The sequence below is a fragment of the Choloepus didactylus genome, chromosome 8 (assembly GCF_015220235.1).
Source record: "Choloepus didactylus isolate mChoDid1 chromosome 8, mChoDid1.pri, whole genome shotgun sequence".
Lineage (NCBI taxonomy): Eukaryota > Metazoa > Chordata > Mammalia > Pilosa > Megalonychidae > Choloepus > Choloepus didactylus.
Window position 1 is genome coordinate 8,362,224 of NC_051314.1, and position 23,377 is coordinate 8,385,600.

Consider the following 23,377-nt stretch of genomic DNA (forward strand, 5'->3'; position numbering starts at 1 on the left):
TAGATGGTCAAACTTATCCATTCCTGGTAGATATGGGTGCTTCTCTATTTACATTCAACACTGCCAATTTGCTCAACCTCTTCCAGGGGTAAACATACCACACAGGGTGTTGGGTCTTTCAATTAACTCAGATTTTTCCTATCACCTTGCTCTTAACTCAAACCCTCGTATGAAAAACATTCCTTCCTGTTCTGGGATACAACACTTGCAAATTTAATAGATGTGGAAAGCTATTGCAAAAGACTTGTATTATACCCAGTGATGTCACCAACAGGTTAAGGCTGCCTTCCCACACAATCTTCTAAACAGCGTCTTCATGATTCTCAACCAGGAGATTTTATCTATTAGAAGAGACATTGAGAAACATTGCTCTTGAACCTTGTTGCAAAGGAATTTCTCAGTTACTGTTACCTGCAAATGAAACAGAGGAATTCCAGGGAGCAACTCCTTGGTTCATGTTACATAACCAAAGAAGTAATTCATAATTCCGTATATTTAGAAAGCTACTCCAAATAGGTACCTCAAACTGAGGATTGTCAGAGATATTGTAGATATGTCTGATCATTGAAACCAGACAACTGACACAAAACTTTCAGAAGAAGTAGATGATCCCAGATAGTGGACAGCTTCCATCCCCAAGATGTCAGCCCCAAGACCTCTATCTAATTCTTGTTGTTTTTTAATTTGCTTACTTATCATCATCTTTCTTTTCATTCTCTACAGGTATTTCAGTTTCTTAGATTCTAAAACAAATACCATACAATGGGTTGCTTCAAAAATGGGAATTTATTGGCTCATAGTTTTGAGGCCAGGTGATATCCAAAAGCAAGGCATTAGCAAGGCAATGCCTTCTCCCCTGAGACTGTGGTGTTCTGGGACTGGATGCAGGTAGTCCTTGGTCCTTTGTTTCCATCGCATTGCAATGCACATGCTGGCATTTTTGCTTCTATTCTAGATCCTGTTTACTTCCAGCTTCTTGCTTCTCTTTCTGTGGCCTCTTTTATGTGGCCTCTAGTAATCAGATAAAATCCCATCCAGATTCAGCTGGGTGATACTTTAGTAATTGCACTGAAATGTCATATTTATATTGGGTTCACACACACAGGAATGCATTGAGTTTAGGAAAATCTTTTTCTTGGGGTACACAGCTCCAAGCTACCACAGATGATCTCTGGTTGTTGCCACCCATAATGGCTCTTTTTCTCTTTTCTTCCACCATTATTATACTTGTTAGAACAGAACATATTTATTCTAAAGTCATTCCTAGATTATCCCAAACAGTAGTCACTGTCCTCAATCTTGCTGCTTGCTTGAAATGCCATAAGTTACCATTCCGTCCCCACAGGATAATATCTCTGGAAAATAACCAAGGTTGGATATTCTGATTCAGACTCAAGCTCCAAATTGAGACCACTGTTTATTACTCAGGCCCTCTACCAAGGAGAATCACTTGCTGTTTATGCAAACACTCAAAGATGTGTTCCCATAAGTGGGAATCATTCAATAAGAAAGACTGTAAGAATCCTATCAGTAACTCTGGCAGAAGCTCTTAATGATACCACCTCTGCCCCAGATGGAACAGAGGCCAGTATCAACTCAGTGGCACAAGTAGAGATGGGCAATCACATTGCTTTAGAATTCTTGTTGGCTGGTCATGTAGACACCTATCATTACTAATAATTAAGGTTGTGTTTTGAGCAATGAAACAGGAATTGGGAATGGCCTTGAAGTAAAAGTTATTTGGCTCACTAGGGCTGATCCCCCTGACCCATGGATTTGCTTTTTTCCCCAGGTTGCACAATCGGAGTTTCTGGTTCTGAAGCATGGTACAGAGACTATTTCACTGTCCTTGTTTTCACTATGGTGATCATGATGATGGCATGTTGCTTTCTATCCAGAATTTTAAATTCTTCTGCACACATTTTCCATAATGACACCAACAACAAAATGGTCAACATCTTGCAATAAGTTAGACTATGACAACAACTGAGCAATCTCCAAGCAGTAATGATGTGTGTCTCTAGCTTTCCCTGAATTGATCAACCTCTTGCAAGTGAGAGCATGAGAAAAGGTGGGAACTGAAGGTACAAATAGGACAACAGTCAGACCACATATAAAGATAAGAACTCTGATCCACAATTTGTAGCAACTTGTTCAAGAATCCAAACCACAACCTCTGTAGCCCTAGGCCCCTAGCAGTCAGGACTTAGCCACTGCCAGCTTCCCTGTCTTCTGCAACCATGTCCAAGTTTACACCAACCATAGAGATCTAAATATATTCCCATTACCAATCATGTAGGATGCTTCTAGTTAGCCCACCACCTGTAGTTTCCCCATGGCCACAATCTCTAATCAGAACATACCTGAAGTCATCCTTTTTTCCATTATAAAGCTTTTATGCTCTTCTGCGTTTCTTTGACTTTCTGCCAAATGCCAGTGATGGTGCTTGTCTCCACTGCTATAGCAATCACTGAATGCATAGCCTTTGTTTGTTCTTATATATATGATCTTTATTTCTAGTCTAGTGTGGATCAATCTTCCAACATTTTGGCTCATGATTACAAAAGTTTCTTGGCAAATCCTGTACTCTGTGATGGTTAAGTTCGTATGTCCACTTGGATAGGTTATGTTGTCTGGGTGTTTTTGTCAAGCAAGCACTGGCCTGATTGTTGTGAGAGTATTTCATGGATGGACTTGTATCTATGGTCACTGGATTGCATCTATGGCCAATTGCATCTACAATCAACAAAGTATATGGCTTTCAACAATTTGGGGAGTTTCCTAATCCAATCAGTTGGTGGTCTTAGAAGCCATAACCAAGGATTTCAAAAGTTAAAAAGGGGGAATTTCTGACTCTACTGCCACCAGCCAGCTTCTTCTGGAGAATTCATTTCACTTTCATTGATGTTTCCAGCATGTAGCCTAAAAATGGTGTGAGAATGTGATAGAAAATGGAAGTGTAGAGTCATGTATATTATCAGAAGGAAAGTTGGAGATTAAAACATGGTGCTATAAGCTGTAGCTAGAGAAATCTGGCAAGAAAAAGAAATAAAAGGCATCCAAATTGGAAAGGAAGAAGTTAATCATTATTTGCAGATGATATGATTTTATATTTGGAAAACCCTTAGAAATTGATGACACAGCTACTTGAGCTAATAAACAAATTTAGCAAAGTTGTGGAATACAAGATTAATGCACATAAGTCAGTAATGTTCTTATACATTAGAAATGACCTAACTGAAGAGACCCTCAAGAAAAAGATTCCATTATCAAAGCAGCTAAAAAAATTCAAGAACCTAGGAACAAACTTAACCAAGAATGTAAAAGACCTCTACTCAGAAAATTACATAACTTTACTAAAAGAAATAGAAGGGGTTTGTGCCAGTTTGGATGTATTATGTCCCCCCAAAATGCCATTCTCTTTGACAGAATCTTGTGTGGACAGATGTATTGATGTTGATTGGATTGTAATTCTTTGATTGAGTGTTTTCATGGAGATGCAACCCACCCAACTGTAGGTGATAACTCTGATTACATAATTTCCATAGAGGTGTGGCTCTGCCCATTCAGTGTGGGCTTTGATTGGTTTACTAGAGCACTATATAAGCTCAGACAAAAGGAGTGAGCTTGCCATAGTCAAGAGGGACACTTTGAAGAGCACATGGAAGCTGAGAGAGGAGCTTGAAGATGGCCATTGAAACCAGATTCTCACTCCAGAGAAGCTAAGAGAGGACAAATGCCCCAAGAGCAACTGAAAGTGACATTTTGAAGAGGAGCTGCAGCCTAGAGAGGGATGTCCTGGGGAAAAGGAATTTTGAAACCAGAACTTGGAGAAGACACCAGCCACATGCCTTCCCAGCTAACAGAGGTTTTCTGGATGCCATCAGTCATCCTCCAGTGAAGGTAGCTGATTGTTGATACATTACTTTGGACACTTTATGGCCTTAAGACTGTAACTGTGTAAACAAATAAACCCCCTTTATAAAAGCCAATCCATTTCTAGCGTTTTGCATTCCAGCAGCATTAGCAAACTAGAACAGATTTTGGTACCAGAGAAGTGGGGTGTTGGTGCTGCTGTGTTTGCAAATACCAAACATGTTGGAATGGCTTTTTAAATGGATAAGGGGAAGATTCTGTAATAATTGTGAGGAGCTTGATAAAAAAGGACTAGACTGCTTTGAGGAGACTGTTGGTAGAAATATGGAGTCTAAAGATATTTCTGATAAGGCCTTGAGCACAAATGATGAATGTATTCTTGCAAATTGGAAGGAAGGTGATCCTTGTTTTAAAGTGGCAGCTGGGAGACTGGATATCCATATCCAAAAGAATGAAAAAAGATCCATGCCTCACACCCTATACAAAAAATCACTCAAAGTGGATCAAAGACCTCAATATAAGAGATAGTATCATAAAACTACTGAAAGATAAAATAAGGAGACATCTTCAAGGCCTAGTATTAAGTGATAACTTTTTAGACTTTATACCCAAACCACAAGCAATGAAAGGAAAAATAGATAAATGGGAACTCCTCAAAATCAAAAGCTTCTGTACCTCAAAGGAATTTGACAAAAGCAAGAAGAGGTAGCCAATGCAATGGGAGAAAGTATTTGCAAACCATGCATCTGAGACTGGTATCTTGCATATATAAAGATTTCCTTCAACTCAATGATCATAGTATAAACAGCTCAATTACAAAATAGGGAAAAGATTTGAAAAGACATTTCTCTGAAGAGGAAATACAAATGTCTAAAAAACACATGAAAAAATGTTCATCTTCACTAGCTATTAGGGAGATGTAAATTAAGACCACAATGAGATATCATCTCACACCAATAAAAATGGCTGCCATTAAACAAACAGGAAACTACAATTACTGGAGAGGATGTGGAGAAATTGGAACACTTATTCATTGCTCTGGGACTGTATAATGATACAGCCACTTTGGTAGACAGTTTGGAGTCTCCCCAGAAAACAAGATATCAATTTACCCTACTATCCAGCAATTTCACTTCTTGGTATAAACCCAGAGGATATGAAAGCAGTGACATGAACAGATATTTGCATGATGATGTTCATAGTGGCATTGTTCATAATTGCCAAGAGATGGAAACAATTCAAATGCCCTTCAGCAGATGAGTGGATAAATGAAATGTGGTATATACACACAGTGAAGTACTATGCAGCAGTAGAAGGGATGGGGTCATGAAACATATGACAATATGGATGAACCTTGAAGACATAAGTCTAAGTGAAATAAGCCAGACACAAAAAGAGAGATATTTTATGTTACCACTAATGCAAACTCTGTGAAAAATGTAAAATAGTGTCTTATGATGTAGAATATAAGGGATCTAGAGATAGCCAGAAGCTCGTGAAGGGGGAACAATAATCTAGTATGTACAGATATGTAATGAGGGTGATCTTAATGGTATAGAAATGGTCAGGTGTGACAATGGTTCATTAATGGGTTTATAAGTATCAGTGATGCATTGAAGGTGAACATGTTCATAAAAGGTTGTTTAAAGGAATGTAACCCACAGAGTAGCACCACAAAATGAAATAAGTGTTAGCACAATATACTTACAAGGTATGACACTGGTGCAGAGGGTTAACAACAGAGTTGTATGGGAAAAACTACACATTACATATTAATGACTATATTTAATAGGAATATCTTACCAACTCCAAGCTAGTACTAGGGATAAGGAATTAATAGCCAATAAGAGCTCTGGGATTTATCATGTTATGATAATTGTTTAAAGTTGCGAATGATGATTGTACAACTATGTGAAGATAATGTAAGAAACTGACCATTTATCTTGGGAAAGAATATATATATTTAGTAAAGTTAGGAACCCACTGCTTAATAAATCAAGCCCTCAACTTGAGGCTTGCTCTTGTGAAATTTAGGGTTGTAAATAGGGGTTGAGCCCTCCTATAATTATGCCTAAGAGGTACCTCCAGGGATCCTCTTTTGTTGCTCAGATATGGCCTTTCTCTCTCTAAGCCCAACTCTGCATTAACCCCCTCCCCAGCATGAGGGACATGACTCCCAGGGAAATGAATCTCCCTGGTGACATGGGACATGACACCCAGGAATGAAGCCTACTTGACCAAAAGGGGAAAAAAGACAGGCAACAAGCTTAGGTCACAGTGGCTGAGAGTTCCCAAATAGAGTCAAGAGGCTATCCTGTGGGTTTCTCTTATGCAAGCTCCAGCTAGACATCCCAAATGGCCACAGTACACCATGCCTTACCAAAAGTAGTCCCCAAATACCGAGGTCCCTACTTGAGATTCTATAGAAGATGTACCAAGTTTTATCTTTCAGAAACTTAAATCCACCAGAGTGTTCCTATACCAGATGAGTCCTAAAACCCAGAGACAACAGCCTCTTTAAGATCAACTATCAAATGCATCCACTTCCCCATAGTGTTAACACCCCCTTTCAATATGAACAAGTTATAGTGCTCACTGCCTAGACACACTTGAAGATGGAGAAAGAGATTAACTGATAGGAAGGGGTAGCAGCAAACAAGATAAGATTAAATGAAGGTCTATGAATACTGAAACTATATAATTATATATATTTGGATGCTGGGATGTTGGAATGGCTGAAAGAAGCTAAATGGCATGATGGAACTGTAGCCTGTAGCATCCTTTGGGATTTGCTGTATAGCTGCTCATTGAATTATGCCTTGAAGGTCTTCACTTTTCTGTATATACCTAGTACCACATAAATAGGAAAGAATTGCAATGGTAGAACTGTAACCCATAGCAATTTTTGTAATTACCTGTATGACTGCTTGTTGAGCTGTACATCAAGAGATAACACCTTTCTGTTTGTATATTATAGTTTACAATAATGGAAATGGCTAAAGTTGTGGAACTGTGACCCATGACACCCTTTGAAATTTGTTCTCCAACTACTTGTGAAACCATACTTTGAATGTTACCACTGTTATGTATATATGTTAAAGTTCACAATAATATATATACATATTTTTTTAAAAATCCAAAGCAAACAGAATGAAGTATTTATATATGGCTTGATATAAATATAGATACACATATGCTATACATATATAGCTTGACTTATTTAGTTATGATGGAAATGTTGAAACAGTTGAAAGTGTTTTATCACTGGGAAATAGGACTGGAAATATAGGGTGGGGAAAAGGAGGTTTTTGCTTTTTGTTTTACCTTACTATACTGATTTAATTTTTCCAGGTATATACACTGCTTTTATAAATTAAAAAAAAAACTTGAGTGTAGAATAAAAGAATTGAAGGCCACCCTTTAATTCCACCTAAACTAAAATCTTTTTAAAGAAAGGAAAGTGAAAAAATTTCTCTACAACAGAGGTTTGAAGAACAAGTGCCCTTAAAAACAGCATGCTAAAAGAGAAGTACTTAAATGTTCTTTCTTTCATGCAACCCAATGATAATAAAGAACATTTTCAACAATGCTTTTTCATAATTAAAGACCAAATGATACTGAAATGCAATCTTAAAAACTAGTTTGACATGAACTCAATGATTTAGAGTGATCTCTATTTTACATACTATTTCCCATTCCTCAACCATTCTGACATTATACACACACACTTCATCTCTGAGAAAAATCTAGGTTGTGAGAAGTAATTTTCATGAAAACAGCTTAATGTTTTCCAAACAATAGAAGATTTTCATGGGTAAAACTGTGGAATCTTGAAACTACTTGGAGTCCATGTATTGTGGGATAATATCTCTACTGAGGAATCTCATAATGAGAATGTTGATTCCTTCTCTTGTATAACAACTGATGTTTTCTGTTTTGATAGTAAAGAACCAGTTATTCCTTCTGATATGGAAGCATATTTAATTGAACTTTTACCTAAAAACACTCAAGTATGATTTCCAAATGATAAAAAGTGGAAAGACCTTATTACAATAACTAGGACAGATAATTCATATCCTTCAAGTCCTATATTAGAAAATTATACTGAAGAAGAAACTAAACAGTTAAAAGAACTGTGAAGATTTTCAAGAAAACAGAAAGGCCCTCTCAACCTTCTTAGATATAGAAAACATGTAATCACCTAGTCCTATGTGAAAACAGGATGGGCTGCAGCTGTTACTTTAATCATAGAGAAGTCATAAAGAATGTAGCAAAGTTGAAAACAGTCCTAATCAAATGTATGTAAAGGCTAAGCTAATCATAAAATAAAATGAGAAAGATATATTAACAAGTTAAAAACAAGTAATAGTGATCTCTTTTCTAATTTTTAGACTTTATACAAGTAAAAGTATGTTATATTGTTCTTACAGAAATCATAGCTTAATTAGTAAAAATATTTTTAGTAGTGTTTTGCAGGCATTCAAGGCTAAGTCTTAGTAATACTGGGGATACCCTCCTTTAATCTTAAACCACTTGTGTTCATAATGCATCATTTACACTCATGGTTTAAATATAAAAATAGAATATGATTTAATTGAATATAAACCAAGATGCTATACATTCTCTGTAACTGAAACAAGGGGGAGCTCTCTGATCTCATGTCCAGCTGCATCTGGAGGAGTGGGGGCTCCCTGGCTTGGTAATGTATCAATTAATTTTTGCATAGTAAACTTGTTCCTTTTAACTTAAGTGCTCCTTTAGTAAATATGTGTTAAAGGTGAATTCTTGTCTTGAGTCCTCTTTAGTTTTAAGCTATTGTCTGTCCCTATACTCTTTATTGAGTGGGGGGTTATTCGATGAAGCCCAAACTGACTGAATCACAACCTGGTAAGGCTCAGGCCTTTTCTAACAGAGATCACAGGTTTGAAGTGTAAAGAGATGAACCTGTGACACAGGGCTCAAGTAGATATTTTAACATGCAGCAGTAACTCTCTTAAATGATATCTGTCAAATCAATTGCTGTATTAACAAAGGTTCATCTTTCTGGGTAAAACAGAGCAACTGATGCCCAGAGCACACTGACAGCTCATGACCACAGAGCTTGTATACTCCACAACTGAGTGGTACAATTACCAAGAGGCATTTGTGTTTGTTCCTAAACTTGCTTATGCCAATTTACTTAGTATTTTCACTATGAAGGGCAATCAAATATTATTTAATCTGACAAAATGGGAGTATAAGGGGAGCTGTTCAACTAGGCTGAACACTCTGGAAAACATCAAAGTAGGTCAAGTCTCTTTAATAATTCAGAAATATAATAGAACTGATTCCATACTCCGATTCTCAGATTGCTTTGCAATGTCTAAGTTCTTGATCTACTTAAAAAAGAAAAAGATAAATAACAGAGGATGGTTATGGTGTGATTTATATGAGAAAAACACAGCTAAGTTCTAACCAGGGGATCCATATTCAAAGAAATAGACTCCCCACATCAATTAAATTGCATGTACATTTAACTGCTTTAAGTTACAATAAAATGTTTAAACTAAAAACTGATCATATAGTCAACTGTTCTTTGCCTTTCCCACAGCCATGCTTGCCACTTGCTTTTTGTCTCATTTTGTTTGAGTAGTAATGTGTGCATTCCCAACAATGAATTATGATTAGACTAAACCAGTGTTTAGTCTACTGAAAAGCAGAGCAGAAATACAAATAGCCAGTATTCAAGATAATATTGTTGAATTGCTAAATGGAACAACCCTAAGATCTCCAGACTTCTTGTTAAGAAAATAAATATCCTTATGATTTAAGCCATTGCTAATTGGGTATTCTGATAACATCATCTTTTAATGATTACCCACCTGAATCCTTCCAATGGTCAGTTAAGATAAATTCTACTGCAACTATAACATCAAAATCTATTATAGTAAGAATAATATATCATCAAAATACCTTGGAGGTAAATAGTATGTAAACACCATATATAGTTTCTAACATAACAGAATGAGGTAATATTGATTTTGGAGTTTTATGACTGCAATTTCAAAATGCTTTGTAAAGAGGTAGATACTATCAGTCCTCCACTGTGAGGCTATTATACTTCATCCCTTTATTATGACATTTAACACATACTTTATGTTACAGTTAAGTTTATACAGATCTTTCTCCTGCAGTACATTAAATACACTTGACTTGTAGCAAGTGACTTATTTTATTCTTTTTATTTTTGAATATGGCAGAATAACATCTGTACATTATAGGCTCCCAAAGAAGTTTTAGTAATGAATATCGAATGGATCAAAATGACTTGGACAGTATTATGAGCACTCTAGGTTGTAACTTCCATTAAATGTAATTGCTATGCAAGGTATTGATTTACTTTACTCATGCTTGACTTTATGACTATAGATTATATAAACTTATTAGCTAATTTGATTAGTTAATTGATTGCGTACTCATGTAACATTATTTTTTGTGCTTTGAAATTTTAATTGCTTTGTTCAAATAAATAGTACTTGGCTTACTAAAAAAAAGAGAAAGGTAACAAGCTGAGGTCACAATGGCTGAGAGATCCCAAATAGAGTCAAGAGGGTATCCTGGAGGTTTTTCTTACTCAAGCTCCAGCTAGACATCCCAAATGGCCACACTACCAAAAGTAGTCCCCAAATACCTTGGTCCCTGCCTGAGATTCTATAAAAGATGCATTCACTAAGCTTTATCTCTTAGAAACTTAAATCCACTAGAGTATCCCTATGTCAAACAAGTCCTAAAACCCAGAGGAAACAGCCTCTTTAAGAACAACAATCAGATGCAGCCCCCTTCCCCATAACTGTTGACACCCCCTTTAACATGAACAAGTTAGGGTGGTCACTGCATAGACACCCATGAAGATGGAGAAAGAGATTAAGTGAGAGGAAGGGGTAGCAACAAACAAGATAAGATTTAACAGAAATCTATGAATACTGATATTTTATTTAAATATATATATTTGTTTAGATGCTAGGGTGTTGGAATAGCTGGAAGGAGGTAAATGACGGTGAAACTGTAGCCTATAACATCCTTTGAAATTATCTCTATAGCTGTTCATTGAACTGTGCTTTGAAAGCCTTCATCTTTCTGTATATACCCTATATTGCATAATGAGGAAAGAACTGAAACCGGAACTGTAACCCTTAACAATTTTTGAAATTACCTATGTAACTGCTTTTTAAGCTTTACATTGAAAGTAAATACCTTTCTGTATGTATGTTATATTTTACAATGTTGGAAATAGCTGAAATTGTGGAACTGTGACCCAAGACATCCTTTGAAATTTGTTCTCTACTGGTTAAATTGTACCTTGGAAGTTCTCACTGTTAGGTATATATGTTAACGTTCACAATAAAAAAAAATGCATTATTAAGAAAAAAGGCCCAAAACCACAAGAAAACCTGCAGCAGACCCAAAGCACCCAGAGTGCCATCCAAGAAGGAGGACGGGGTGACAGCAGCCTTTGCTAATGCCACTTTCCAGACCTCAGTCCCCAGGCACATAGGGTGACCATCCCTGCTTGGGAAGCTGCAATGGGGAAGCTGATGAGTGGTTTTCCTCCCAACTCTTTCACTTCCCAGGCCTTGCTCTGTACCTTGCATTTTCCTTTCTACTGTGGGGTGATTCCCCACCCCCGAGTTCAGAAGGGAGGTAAGAGTCCTTTGGAGGCTCGACTGCTGTATCCCTGCCCTGTGCTCTGTGCAGCCATGGAACATACCCTTGAAGGCTGGGGAGGGGTGCCAGACCCTCCCCTCTATCCTATGGTGGCTCAGAAGCATCCTGGGCCACAGTGGACCCTGTGACTCGGGGAGCAGTGGGCAGCAGCTGCAGCCTGTTCTCAGCTGGTGGCTCTGTGGCAGTGTGGGGGGAGGCAGGCATCCTGGGGGGTCAGCACCACCCACTAACACAGCCACCCACCACACTGCAGTGCTACATTGAGGGGTCTCTGAGCAACTATGTGACTTTTGAGGACCCTGTCTGTAACATCACTGTGTCTCCCTTCCATGGGACTGTGGACTTCTGTCCCCAGAGCACATCAGCCAGCCTGCATGAACTGAATGCCTTCAATGCCAGCTTCAAGATCTCCACCAAGAACTTCTAGTTGGGGGTCATCTCCCTCTTTGCCCCCAAGCCTGACATAGGTCTGGTAGCCCTTCACAGGGTATGGGGGCTTGGCCATGACCAAGAGCTCCACATGTCCATCTCCATGTCCCTGGGTCCTCCCTGCAGCCTCACAGGAGGTTTGCACAGCCAAGGGGAGGCTGAGAGGATTGGACTCCAGAGCATGGGCTCTGCCATGTCCTGCATGTTGTTTCCCTCCCTGGATGAGGTTCAGTTAGGACTGGCACCTCCAGCAAGAGTGCAGACCAATGCTACCTCTGCTGAGCTTGACTTCCAGCCAGGGCTGCCCTGTATCCCCTGCTGTCATTCCTGTTTCTAAGAGGGAGACCCTGGAGACAGAGAGGTTCAGTTACTTGTTAAAAGTCACACAGCCTGCAAGTGGCAAACCCAGGACCCCACCCCAGACTGCCGAGTCCCATGCTCTCCCCTGCTGCCCTTGAGTATGGTCCAACTGACCCACGTTGTACAGGCAAGGCTCAAGCTGGCAAGAACACAGACATTTCCTGTGTTTTGCCCCTTGATGTTTCTGGAAAATGGGTGATTTATCACAAACAGGTTATTGTCATACCACACTCCTCTGCCCCAACTGTGCCCTCGCCTCCCCATCTCTTCAACTTCTCATGTTTGCATAGTGCTTAACAGTGGACAAAACAAGGTCATGGTCACTTACTCTCAGCCTCCCCACAGCCTGAGGAGCAGAAAGTGTCAGCCCCATTTTCCAGACAAGGAAACAGCAGTTCCCAGGGAGGAGGCACAGCCCATCCTGAGGTCACACAGTGAGGGGACCTGGAGCCCCTTCCACAGTCTCCACTAGAGGGGCTCTGACCCAGATGGGCAGTCGTGGCTCCTGGGTTCCTGTTTCCATCTCAGGCTGGTTCTGGAAATAGACATTGAAAGGGCAAAGGGCACCTGTGACCTGCCAGTGCCAGGTGACGTCCCAGCCACCCCAGGCTGGGGGAGGGAACTGAGGTGGGGGAGGGGTCTGAGCAAGAGCAGCCAGTGAGGGCATCTCAGAGGAGGGGAATGAAATGGGGGAGAGCTGCCTGAGCAGTGTGTCCCCCCTGTGCTCCTGTGGCCCTTCCTGGCAAGAGCTGTGGTCCCTGGGTCCTGCCAACTGGGTTACTTGGGGAATGTAGACTGGGCTGGTCACCTCTGGTTGATGGCAGGTCTCTGGCCTGTGATCACCCACTTGGGGGGGGGGGGTTCAGGCCTTCCCACCAAAGCTGCCATGTGTGTTGTCAGGTAGTCACCGACCACTGCAGACAAGGCTACCTGGATGCCCTGAGATCTCTGGAGAGGTGGGTAGGTGGCCTGCCCCCACATAGCTGACAACCAGAGGGGATTCTGTCCCACATGAGCCCCAGGTGGATGCTGCCTCTAGGGTGTTGGCATGTTAAGGACCTGGGTCCACTCATTCTCTTCCACTACTCTGCTCTGGGCTTGGTGTGATTGGGGGACCCAGAGAAGGATGACACACAGGCCCCACTCTGTCCTCAGGGAGATGGTGGCCCTGATGGAGTGCTGCCTATGGTGCAAGGAAGGCTTCCTGGAGGCAGTGACAAATGAGCATGGCTTTGGTTACGAAAGGTGTGGCAAGATTGCAGATAGAAAAGGAGAGGCCATTCTAGGCAGAGAGAATAAGAGCACAGGTACAGAGGCTGTGCCTTGAGGGAACAATAACTCAGTGGCAGGAGGTGTGTTTGTGTGTGTGTGTGCATGTGCACACACCTGCATGGTCATGGTTGGTGGGTGGGACAGAGGCCTTCTGGCCTGGAGATCTTCAATGTGACCCCACAGTTTCATATTTTCTGGTGGTTTCTCAGGTTTGAGACCTCATCCTCAATGCCCTGGACTAGAGCCCAAAGCAAGCAGTGCAGTAGGAAGCATCAGCCGAGCACCTGACATGAGCCCAGCCCTGGGCCTGGCTTACATATGGGTCTCACTTAATGGTTGGAAGAACCCTACGAAACAGGTCATAATGTTCTCCTTGCACAGGAAGGGAAATGAGGCAGAGGGTAATTACATCACCTAGCTTGCAGGAGTTGGAGGCAGGATTTGAAATCTGGACCGTGTTTGGGGTCTGGGCTCTGACTGGCCCTTGGACAGTGGACAGGAAACAGGGAGGAGAGCCAGCTGGAGAGGGCAGGAAGCAGTGATTTGGGATGAACCCAGAGTCCTTCCCACAGCAGGACACCAGAGCTAAGTTTGGGTGTTGGGGGTTGAGGTTGGCATGGACAGTGTGGAGAGCCAGAGGGAGTAATTTTCTCTGTGACGTTCTGGAAAGCTGACCTGTCATAATCCCCCCATCCCCACTGCCCCAGGACTCACCAAGGAGCCAGTGCTGTGGACTTTGGTGTCTGAGGAGCCCATGTCCTCTGCTCTTGGGACCCAGGATGCTGGCCATGACCAAGATGAGAAGGCAGGCCTGGCTCTGAACTGGGCAGTGCCCAACATGGTGCCCAAGGATGTGCCCAACTTTGGACAGCTTTTGCCAGAGCTTGAGGCTTGTACTGTCACTCCCTCCTGTGCTTTCTGTCCTACCAGTGCCCTCCACTCAGGGGCCTGGAGCCAAGGTCCCACCTCAAGGTGGTTATGGCCCAGAGGAGGTCAGACCTCTTAATTTCTGAGCACCTTCTGAATGCCAAGTGTGGCACCAGAGACTGTTTGCATGTTGTGTCATCCCAACCTCACTGCAAACCAGGTGTAATCATTATTCAGTTTTAAGATGGGGAATCTGAAGCTCAAAGAGAGAGAACAAGGGACTCACCAAGGTCTCAAGTTTGCAATTGGGATTAGAAGCCATATCAGAGCCCAAGAAAGCTGCCCTGAAAAGGGCAGGAGGGGATGAAGTATGTGAGTGGCAAACATGGAGTTTTCTGGACTTCCTATATACAGAGGGACTCATTCCATCTTCTCAAGAAGACCCTGCACCTGATAGTGAATTATCCCCATTGTACAGATGAGGAACATGCAGGAGAGAGGCTAGGTGACATGTACAAGGTCACACAGCTGACAAGTGGCAGAAGCAGGAGTCTTGCTCTGATCCCTCAGCCTGCTGTCCTTTGTGGTGACACAAATATCACAAGTGACACCACAGGAAAGAACAGGGCTCCACACAGGCAATAGCAGTTGGAGTGGATTTAAGCAGCATATGAGACTTGAAAGCAGCTCACCAGGCAAAGAGACAGCCTGTGGGCAAAGGGGACAGCATGTGTGAAGGCCCTGGGGGAGAGAGAGGGGAACTGGCAGGTCCATGTGGCTGCAGCACAGAGGCTGAGGGGCAGGGTAGCAGAAATGACCTCAGGTTTAGGGGTCTGGGAGGGCCAGACAGATGGCCTCAAAAGCTGCAGGAGGGGAGTGGGGAGCCCCTGAGGTGGTGTATGGGGGAGGAGTGGTCCTACCTTTGCAGAGCTCCCTGCTGCTCTGAGTTCGAGGCCTGGAGTTCCCTGAACTGAGTTGGGAGGGTGAAGCCAAAGAGGCAGGAGGCTGGGAGGAGTGGAGATGACAGCAGAAGGCAGAGCATGTACATCAGGGGTGGCTGAGAGGAGGGGGGATAGGAGGGCACCTGTATGGTGCTGCAGCCCCCACAATGGAGGCAGGAGTGGCCTGATGGTCTGGATGTGCATGAGCCTGTGGGGTCCCAGCTCTGGACTCTGGAGCCCTGGATGTGTCCCTGCAGCCACCAGGAGGCACAGAGAACCATCTTCAGCCAATGCCTCTCTGGGAAGGAACTTGGTATCTGTCTGGGGCTGCCCCTTACAGGCCTCTTTTAATCTTTACACCTGCCCAGGTGCTGCAGTAGCCCCATTTTACAGGGGAGGGAGGCTAGGTGCCTGGAGGGGATAGAGGTGGATCAGACCCACAGGCTGTGTCTAGACCTCATGGGCTGGGGTTGATGTTGCTGGTGTGGGCTGTGGCCTTAGCCATGGTCAGAGGGCAGGTATTCATCCCTATGTGCCCCCTCATGGCCCATGGGCTCTCAGGCTGGTCTCTTCTACTCTGGTCAGGACAATGAACAGGGACTTGGGAAATTGTCTCTGTGGCTGTTGTTTTTAATGCTGACAACATGTTCATATTATCCAGGGAGTTGTGATGGGGCATGTGCTCCATACTGGGGGCCATGAGAGACCTCCCAATGGGGCAGGAGGGGTTGAAAGAGCTCAGAGCCTGACAGGCCTTGAATCCATACTTGCCCTGCTCCTTCCTGGCAATTGCCCTTTTTCCAGGACTGAGGCTGAGGGTCTGGCTTCCCACTGCCACATGGTAGGGACTTGACCAATGTTTGTTACTTCCTCTGCAGAATGGGGCCAGCTCTGGGGAATGTGAGAACTTGGGAGTGGCTCTGGCTGCCTGCTTTCATGGTGACATTGGAAGGAGCTAGCTTCAGGGATGGGTGGGGATCCTGCCCGTGGCCACCAAGTGTACTAGGCCAGGCTGGGTCTGTTATAGCACTGAGGAGAGTGTACAAGAAAGACCAGTTCTCTCTGTGGGGATGGGTGGGTGCTGATGTACCTGTGGCTACCCTGCATACTGCCCTTTGAGTATGTCTCCTCCTGGAAAGGAAGGTCAGGCAAGGCTGGGGGTCCTGGGAAGGAGTTGGTGTGTGGCCAGGGTTCTGGTGGAGAAGGGTAGCTGACACACTTGTGTATAGAGTTAGGAGGGGAGAGCCTAAGCCTGGCTGTTCTCCCCACCTCGCCTGGGGTTGGCTGTGTGACCCAGTGCCCTGGTGGTCTCCTCTGAAACATTGGTCCAATGGGGAGGTAGTGCGGTAGCACATATGGAAATGTGGGGCAGTCTGGCTCTGCACCTTACTGTCTGTGTGACATTTGACCCATCCTTGTGTCTTTTGGGTCCTCAGAGACAATGTGCTGTTCCTAGGAGTGGGTCTGGCTCAGATTTTCTGGATGGCTGGGGCCAGGTCTCTTGACCTCTCCCTGGGTTCCTTTCCCATTAAAGGAGGCCCTTCCAGGTTAGGTTGGCTGTGGTTAAGCCCACAGTCCTCTAATTCTATGATGAATGAATCACTCCTCATCATTTGTCCCTTCATTCCACCAAGAGTCATCGAACCCATCAGGGGTGAAGCCCAGCTGGGGGCAAGCAGGCAGCATAGACCCAGACCCCATCACTGGACTCATGGGCCCCTCATGCCCACAAATCCTCCCACATACACCGTTGTGTCTATACTGCCTGTGAGCTGGGAAAGTTCACACCGGGGCTCTCAGTCAGGAAGGCTGACCAGAGATGAGTCTGGAGCTACAATCTGAAGGGTGTGTAGTTCACTAGTCATAGAAGGAAGGGAGAAGCCTTCTAATAAATGGAACTGTGTGTGCGAAGCTCTTGGGGTAGGAAGGCGTAATGTTCATTCAAGGAGCAGAATGCAAGGTTATTCTGGCTGAGGCCAAGAGCTGGAGTGCTCTGCAAGATGGGGCTGGGGAGCCTGGTGATGCCTGGAAGCCTTAGAGTTTTAAGGAAGAGAGGGATTCAGTTGATATATGTTTTAGGAAGGCCCTTGGCTACTTGGAGGATTGTGGATGAAAGGGTGCATTTGGGGTGGGAGGTGATGGGGAAGATATTCTGGGCTGAGCTGGGGCCAGGAAGGATAAGAGGGGAAGGATGGACTGGGGACTTGCAGGAGGTTAGGAGCTGCCATGGAGGTGGCTGTGACTGGCCAGGGAGGGGTGGGGTGGGAGGTAGGAGTCCATGGAATTATGTCCCCATATGACACATGAGGAAACTGATGCTCAGAGGGGTTCTATGACCTGCCCAGGCCTTGAGGTTAAAAAGCAGGGAAGGGAGAGCTAAGATGGTGGCATAGAGAGGAGTGGAATTTTGTAAGTCCCCTGGAGCAACTGATAAACAACCAGAAATGACTAGTAAATAATTTGGAATAACTGCTGGGAGCCAACCGTGACTGTTCACACATTATATAGCAATATGGATTGGGAGGAATGCCTGAGATTGCAGCATAAAATCTGTAAGTAAAATGTGCAGAACCATGCTGGGAGGCCCCTCCCCCCACAGCAGGCTGAGCTGCAAAACCTTGCTGTGGCAGAAATCAGCACTCTCTGAGCAAGCAAATATAGCTCAGCCAAACTCCAACTGGGGATTTAATAACAAATGTGGACTGCTGAATACAAGCTACAAAAGTCTAATGAGCAGACAGATGCTTTTAGTAATGACTAACCTTAAAGAACCAGAAAAATCCACTGTCCCAGGAGAGAGGGCCCAGAAGACCAGATGCTACCTCTGGCTGACTAGTGAATCTTGGGGGCCATGGACTGGCTCTGAAAGGGGGCTTTCTGTCCCTTTTCCTCTCTCTCCACCTGAGGGTCTCAGTGGAGAGAGACTCAGACACTTTCACTTCACAGCACTCTTATCTAGACAGGGGTGGAGATAACAGAGCCAGAGAAACAAAGAAGCTATTCAAATGCAGATGATAACTCTGTGATGGTTAGGTTCATGTGTCAACTTGGCTAGGTGATGATACCCAGCTGTCTGGTCAAGCAAGCACTGGCTTAACCATTGCTATGAGGATGTTTGTGGCTGATTAATAAACCAACAGGCTGGTTTATTAAATCATCAGTCAATTGGCTGCAGCTGTGACTGATGACATCAATGAAGGGTGAGTCTTCCACAATGAGATAATGCAGTTGACTGGGCTTAATCCAATCAATCAGTTGAAGACTTTTAAGTCTGACAGATAGAGGACCTTCACTTCTTCTTTGGCTGACCAGCGAAGTGTTTCCTGAGGAATTCATTGAAATTGCCAGTTCATTTCCTAAGGAGTTCATCAAACATCTTCATCGGGGTTGCCAGTTTGCTGCATGCCCTATGGAATTCGGACTCATGCATACCCACAGTTGCATGAGACACTTTTAAATATCTTATATTCATAGATACCGCTCATTGATTCTGTTTCACTAGCTAATGCTAATATAACTTGGTACCAGGAGTGGTTCTTGAGAAACAGAATCTTAAAATGGGCTTTTACAATTTGTTTTCTACTCTGATTAGATTCAAAGGCACTAATGTCTCCATTTCCAATAAGCAAGAGGGAACTGACAGTCCATGACCTGAGTCGGTAAAGGAGATATGCAAAATAGCACCATTTGATTCTCCTAATCATACTCTTGCATGAAGCAAGGCTCTGGGTTACAGTGTTTTCAACACCTTCACAGAGTTTTGCAGAATTAAGAGGTATAATGATGTTGGCTGGCTGCTCTTAGATACATTGGATAAAGTTATAAGAGAAAGGGATCAGTTAAAGGCTTCAAATTTAAAACTTAAATGCTGTATGGCAGATGTAAAGATTTCTATGTGTGCTCTGAAAGAAAATCTTATTTCCTGTGGCTGCAGACTTGAGATATCTGAAAACCAGATGCAGACTCTCATTGTGGGAGTGGCAGATTTACAATGCAAACTAAAATCTCAACCTCTCATGGTGTCTGCTGTTAAAGTAAAGGCATTGATTGGAAAAGAATGGGACCCCAAAACTTGGGATGGGGTCATATGGATTGGTAATAATGGCAGTGAGGACACCGGAACCCTGTATTCTGCTGAGTCATTGTCAGATTTTCTTGTAGAGTGATGTCCTGATGAAACAGCCCCCCCCCCAACTCCAGCCCACTCTGAGGAGACAGCTTCCCCACCTCCAGTCTGCCCTAAGGAGCCTGCCATCTACACTCCACCTAAAGAGATTAATTCTTCAGTAACTGCTAATCCTGTAATCACCTCCCCTGAGGAAGTAGCACTCGTGCCTCTGTCTGCAGATATTAATCCTGTTTTAAGAGATGAAAATGCAACAGAATGTCCTGAGGTAAATGGCTTGAGGGATAATTCTACTTCTTTTCATGACCCACCCCCACTACCAGTCTTTGCTTCAAGACCTATAACTAGACTTAAGTCCCAACAGGCCCCAAAGGGTGAGATACAAAGTGTGACCCATGAGGAAGTATGCTATACTCCAAAAGAACTGTATGAGTGTTCCAACTTGTACAGACAGAAACTGGGGGAAAATGTGTGGGAATGGATATTAAGGGTGTGGAATAATGGTGGAAGGAATATAAGACTGGATCAGGCTGAATTTACTGATATGGGCCCAATAAGCAGAGATTCTGCATTCAGTGTTGTAGCTTGAGGGGTTAGAAAGGGTGTTAAGAGTTTGTTTGGGAGGTTGGCTAAAACATTGATCAACGGTGGCCAGGCCAGCATTACCAGAGGTTGAAATACCAGAACTGCTCTGGTATAATGTAGAAAAGGGGATTCAAAGGCTTAGAGAGATTGGAATGTTAGAGTGGATTTATCATGGAAGACCTGCTCACACACCCCTGGAATGTCCAGAGGACACACCTTTTACCAGGACTGTGAGGAATAAATTTGTGAGACTAGCTCTGTCATCCCTGAAGAGCTCTGTAGTCACTCTTCTCTGTAGGTCAGATATTACTGTAGGAACTGCTGTCACTGAGCTGCAAACCTTAAACACAATGGAGATAATTGGATCCTGAGTTGGCAGAAGCCAAGTGGCTGTAATTAATTGCCACAGACAAGGTGGGCATGGCTACCATAATGGAAAACAGGCTCAAAGCAGTAATCAACATAATCTGACTTGTAGGGAGCAATGGCATTGGCTAGTAGATCATAGAGTACCAAGTGGTAAAATAGATGGGCAATCAACTAATTCTTGGTTGTAATATATAAGCAGAAGAATTCTAGATCAATTGAACAAAAGTCTACCTTGAATTACAAAAACAGAGAGTCATGGCCCCTTAATCTATTCCCAGACTTGAGACAGTTTACAGATCCAGAGACCCTTGAATGAGGGAAGGCTGAGTACCATTGGGGAAGGACCCTGTTTCACTGCCAAAATTTATACAGTTAATCTTCCTCCCAGCCTTCCCCAGGGGCACCTACAGCCTTTTACCAGGGTAATTGTGCATTGGGGAAAAGGAAATGATCAGATATTTCATGGATTATTAGACACTGGTTCAGAAATGACATTAATCCAAGGAGACCCAAAACATCACTCTGGTCAATGAGTCAGAGTTGGGGCTTATAGAGTTCAGGTGATTGATGGAGTCTTAGCTCAGGTCCAGCTCACAGTGGGTCCAGTGTGTCCCTGAACTCATTCTGTGGTTATTTCCCCAGTGCCAGAATGCATAATTGGAACAGATATACTTGGCAACTGGCAGAATCCTCACATTGGTTCCCTGACTCATGGAGTGAGAGCTATTATAGTAGCAAAGGCCAAGTGGAAGCCACTAGAACTGCCCCTGTCTAGCAAAATAGTAAACCAGAAGTAATACTGGATTCCTGGAGTGATTGCAGAGATTAGTGCCACTCTTAAGGACTTGAAGGATGCAGAGGGGGTGATTCCCAATACATCCCCATTCAACACTCCTATTTGGCCTGTGCAGAAAACAGATGGGTCTTGGAGGATAATGGATTATCATAAGCTTAACCAGGTGGTGACTCCAATTGCAGCTGCTGTTTCAGATGTGGTATCATTGCTTGAGCAAATCAACAAATCCTCTGGTACCTTTTATGCAGCTACTGAGCTGGTAAATGCTTTTTTCTCAATAGCTGTTAGTAAGGACCACCAGAAACAGTTTGCATTCAGCTGGAAAGGCCAGTAGTTTACATTCACTGTGCTACCTCAGGGTTATATCAACTCTACAGCCCCATGTCATAATATTGTCCACAGGAAACTTGATCATTTCTCCCTCCCACAAGACATCACACTGGTACATTACATTGATGATATCATGTTGATTGGACCTAGTGAGCAAGAAGTAGCAACTACTCTAGATTTGTTGGTAAGGTATTTGCATGGCAGAGGATAGGAGATAAATCCAACAAAAGTACAGGGATATTCCACCTCAGTAAAATTGCTAGGTGTCTAGTGCTGTGGGGACTCTTGAGATATCCCTTCTAAGGTGAAGGACAATCTGTTGCATCTGGTCCCTCCTATGACCAAAAAAGAAGCACAGCACTTAGTTGGCCTCTTTGGATTTTGAAGACAACATAGTCCTCATTTGGGTGTGCTACTCTGGCCCATTTACAGAGTGACCAGGAAAGCTTCTAGTTTTGAGTGGGGACCAGAACAAGATGAGGCTCTGCAACAGGTCCAGGCTGCTGTGCAAGCTGCCCTGCCACTTGGACCATATGATCCAGCTGACCCAATGGTGCTGGAAGGTTCAGTGGCAAATAGAGAGGTTGTTTGGAGCCTTTGGCAGGCTCCTATATGAGAATCACAACATAGGCCCTTAGGATTTTGGAGTAAAGCTTTACCATCTTCTGCAGGTAACTACTCTCCATTTGAGAAACAGCTGTTGGCCTGCTACTGGGCTTTAGTAGAGACAGAATGCTTAACCATGGGCCACCAAGTTACCATGAGACCTGAGTTACCTATCATGAGCTGGGTGATGTCTGACCCACCAAGCCATAAAGTTGGGCCTGCATAGCAGCAGTCCATCATAAAATGGAAATGGTATATATGAGATAGGGCTTGAGTGGGTCCAGAAGGCACAACTAAGTTACATGAGGAAGTGGCCAAAATGCCCATGGCCCCCACTCCTTCCACCTTACCTTCTCTTTCCCAGCCCATAGCTATGGCATCTTGGGTAGTTACTTGCCATCAGTTGACTGAGGAAGAGAAAGCTTGGGCCTGGTGTACAGATGGTTCTGCACAATATGCAGGCACTGCCTGAAAGTGGACAGCTGTAGCACCACAGCCCCTTTCTGGGATGTCCCTGAAGGACAGTGGTGAGGGGAAATCCTCACAGTGGGCAGAACTTCAAGTGGTTCACCTGGTTGTTCACTTTGCTTGGAAGGAGAACTGGCCAGAGGTGCATTTTTATACCGATTCATGGGCTCTTCCTAATGGTTTGGCTAAATGGTCAGGGAATTGGAAGGAACATGATTGGAAGATTGGTGACAAAAAGTCTGGGGAAAGGGTATGTGGATAGACATTTCTGAGTGGGCAAAAAACATGAAGATATTTCTGTCCCATGTGAATGCTCACCAGAGGGTGACTCCAGCAGAAGATTTTAATAACCAAGTGGATAAAATGACCCATTTGGTGGATACCAATCAGTCTCTTTCCCCAGCAACCCCTGTCATTGTCCAATGCACTCATGAACAAAGTGGTCATGGTGGTAGGGATTGAGGTTATGCATGGGCTCAGCAACATGGACTTCCACTCACCAAGGCTGACATGGCCACAGCCTCTGCTGAGTGCCCAATCTGCCAGCAGCAGTGACTCACTCTCAGTCACTGATATGGCACCATTCCCCAACGTGATTAGCCTGCTACCTGGTGGCAGGTTGATTACATTGGACCACTTCCATCATGG